The sequence below is a fragment of the Schistocerca americana genome, chromosome X (assembly GCF_021461395.2).
Source record: "Schistocerca americana isolate TAMUIC-IGC-003095 chromosome X, iqSchAmer2.1, whole genome shotgun sequence".
NCBI classification, from domain to species: domain Eukaryota; kingdom Metazoa; phylum Arthropoda; class Insecta; order Orthoptera; family Acrididae; genus Schistocerca; species Schistocerca americana.
Genome location: NC_060130.1, coordinates 953,739,663 through 953,743,812, shown reverse-complemented (window position 1 = coordinate 953,743,812; position 4,150 = coordinate 953,739,663).

The following is a 4,150-nucleotide window of genomic DNA, read 5'->3' as shown; positions in this document are numbered from 1 at the left end:
TCCTTCGAATGAGTATATATGTATTTTTTTCTTTTCTGTATTTCAGCTTTTTCCATCGGTGGTCGAGACGGGGACCGTGTAATAATGTAAAGGCAGAATAAGCAAGTACAATATAGCACTGGGACTGCCCTTCAAGTCAACATGGTGCAGGAAAAGCCTTCTGCGTTCCGTATTATAGTAGAGAAATCACGCTTTCTCGCCATGTGAGTACCATAAACATTCAATAAATGTTTTCGTATTTCGTAAGAATGATCAACTTTGTGACACTTACATACGTTTATACAGATATGTACTGCAACATTACACTTCCACATACAGGGCGATTCCGTGGTGATGTTACACCCTTTCATGGCTAATGTACCAATTTGAGGTAAGGGACCCTGGTCTGGAAACGACAGACCCGAAAGTTATAAGCGAAAATCTTTCTGATACCCCTGACTTTCGAATACGTGCACCGGTACGTTGTTCCCAAGACTGTAGTGTAGGCAACTTTCAGAGTTCGTAGTCTGAACCAAAACAAGAAAAAAATGTCTGGCAAGTATGGGCTCTGAAATGCATATCTTAAGAGCTATGAGCACTTGTTCATCTTTTTACTGCGAAACATATCTCTTCTACTGAACAAGTACCCATAGCTGTTAAGCTACGCGTTTTAGAGTCCATACTTCGTAGACTTGTTTTGCTTGTTTTCATCCGTACTACCTCATCCAAAAATGTGGAAACCAAAGAGCTTGCGGTAGAAGAGATGTATTTCACAGTATAGAAGAAGTGCTTATAGCTCTTGAGCTATGCATTTTACAGTCGATTTTTACTAAACATTTTTTTTTCTTTTTTGTACACTACTCCCAACTCTGAGACTTGCCAGCCATACAACCTTAGCAACAACAGTACCAGTACATGTACCCCACTTCAGAGGTATCACAACAATTTTCGCATATAACTTTCGAACCGATCGTTTCTAAACCGTGGTCTCTTACCTCTGTTTGATACATTTACGCTTCTCCATCATCTCTGAAAATTTTTGACATCGTCATGGGATCACCCTGTGCATGCACTTTTACAATTTTTATTCTTTTTATTTTGATAGAAATAAAGTTTTTGTGTGAGTGAGGTATTCAGAATATGGAATACTAATTGTCACAAAGCTCAAATCCCTCCCCCCCCCCCCCCCCACCCCCCACCTAAGGAAAACGTTGTGACATGAAGTCTAAGACATGGGAGGTAATGTTAAAGTCATCTGCCACGACGATGGGCTGATCTAGTGGGTTTTTATGGCACACTTTAACTTTATTTCAAAATTTCCCAGTTTTATGTGTTCTGATTCATCCGTAAACATAAAAATATCATTCACGAAGTTTTCCACTTTAGTGGGATTTATTTTTCTAATTTTTTAAGAATTCAAATAATTGCAGATCTGTCCTCATTGAAACAAAATAAGAATGAAGAAAAGTAAACTACATTAAGCAAGTTAATCAAACAAAACTCTTACACACTTCAGAACACATTTAACACAATATCCTGTAAGCAACGTAGTTAGTTCAACCTGTTAGACGCTTAGAAGTTCAGTGTTATGAGAAAAAATAAAGTCATGACAGATTCAGTACAATATTCTGAGCAATTGTTTGTTATATATATGAAAAAAGTTATAATGCGAAATAAAATTTTGTCTTTTTCTACTAAACCACTCACATATGGACCTAATCTCATTAATGAGACTTGTTGTCTACTACTTCAGTTGCCACACTTGTTTCCACAGTGTGTAGTCACAAAGTTACAATGTAATGTACAGAAATAACATTTTTCGCTTTCTGAGGGCTGAAGACAATTTTTGTAAAGTTTAAATTTTATATTGAATATCTGCACACATAACTTATTTATATCAACTTACATTCAGTTAATCAGCTCTTCAAAGTTACAGCAGTAGCAGCAAGTTTTCAAGAAATCTACAAACTCGTTTCTCCACCTGCCAATAACGTACCTTTGCAACCAGTTCAGGTGTAGTGTCCTTACTTGTAGCTCGCGTCACTAATGACAGCACTATACAAGAACACACTGCAGGAGAGTTATATGTTGGATGTTGACCCGAATTATAGTATCTGTGAATAAAAACTGGAATGCGCTGTTGTCACAAAGGAATACCTTAATGACAAAGTTGCCCAGTTTTATAGTACCATTAAGTTTCTTTTTCTTTTATTTCTTGGCCTTTGGGCACACCAACACAGCCAAGCCAAATTACAGTGCTGCCTGTCCTTTGAAGGCATCAATCCATCGTTTCTACAGGTTCTGGGAAATGTCAAATAAATATCAGTGACGTGGTAAAAACACACAAATTGATACAGTGGCCTCGTTTGTTGACCAAGAGGTATCTAATAAATCGAAATAAACACATATACATATTTACACCGAGGTACACGCACGCGCGATTGCCCACCCACCCACGCACGCACACACACACACACACACACACACACACACACACTAAATTGATGATTACAGTTTCATCCCAACTTTTAACAGGTATTCCACAAAAAAATTGTGGATTTCTATTTCCATTGTAATCAAGAGTGTTAACACATTCGAAGGTAGTTATTGATTAATGTGGACTAGCACCGTCAGTAGATAGTCTGATTCTCTTTTGCATCGAGGGCAGGCAAAATAGACGTGGTTGACGTCCTGGATCTTGCCACAGTTCCCATATAGCCATGATACGGTGAGGAGTCTGTAGAGGTATGGACGGTAGCAGCAGTGGTTGAATTTCATCCCAGCAATGATCCTTTCCAACTTCCTTTCGTTACCTGTGCCAGCTGAGTTACAATTCATTGCCCACGTTTCCGAATATCAATGATCCTTCGGTAAATACTGGTGGATTTGTTTGTACCACGTGCTCTTATCATATCTTCGGTCTCCCACGCCTTGTTCCATTCGCTTTCGGCCAGGTGTCCAACAGTTATAAAGTTATTTGCTCATATCACAGGAGAAAGACGTACGCTATTCTGCACGAGGGTTGTATGTTACAATCTTAAGATGAACTAGTCTCGCCACGGCTAAATAGGTCGTTCATTCGACGTAAATGTGACCTGTTGCACTGTATTTTCTCTAATTATTATTTCTACAAATTGTCGCCCAGATCTCCAGCAATCTGAGTTAAAACGACGATGCTGTAATAACCCAGTTTCTAAATAATTCATTTCCGATGCTAAGATTTTGCTAATGAAAGTGTCTTCCTGTTCAGGATTTTCTACTTTTGATGAAGGTATATTTATATATACCGAAACCTTGGTCAAGAATTTTAATAAATCTTTATCCTGCAACTGTTGTGGCTGTCATCCTTTATCGTGAAGAATTTCAACAGTTGCTGTTTCAGCCATGTTTAAAATCTTCTAATTCATTACGCTTTGTTAAGCCAAACGGTAGAATTACAGTGTGCAACGTGAGACTCAAGAGTCTAGTTTTCTGGAATGTGACTGCTACGCTTTTTATATGACTCCATGAAACATCGGTTATAGTCTCATCATTCGACTTCTAAGGTCCTCATGTCTCTTACGTTCAAGCTGTTATTCTTACGTAGGTTGTTGTTCGTGATGGTGGTGGGATGCAAAGGACAAAAGTATCAGTTAGAAATAGCGAACCCTAGAAAGCAAATGATCCCGAAGTTTATCATCGAAAATGGTACAAGTTCAAGTATACCGCTGGTCTAGTGACGACGATAAAAATCTAAGTATTTTTTATAATAATTGTCTCCACAACTGGCACAAGTTGTTACATTCGTAACCATTGTACAAACTGGCTTCCTCCAATTTCTGTGCAAGCGTGATGTCGTCGGATGTCGTTTCGTCGTACCTACTTCAATAACCTAGCTACTGTTTGCACACAGTCACAGACTGGCAGAAATTTTGTTAGAGATCCTTTCAGTGTAAGCGAGAAGAAAGGAAGATTAGATTCTAACGTCCTGTCGACGATGAGATCGTTAGAGACGAAACAAAAGCTCGGATTAGGGTTGGAATTCGAGTGCTTTATGGAAACCACAGAAGACCTAAATCTGATGGCCGGACGGGAATTCGAACCAACGTCCCCCGAATACGAGTCCACCGTCTAAGCACTGCCGTAGCCACCTCACTCGACAGACTCAACAGCGTAGTTTGCCCAATGTTTT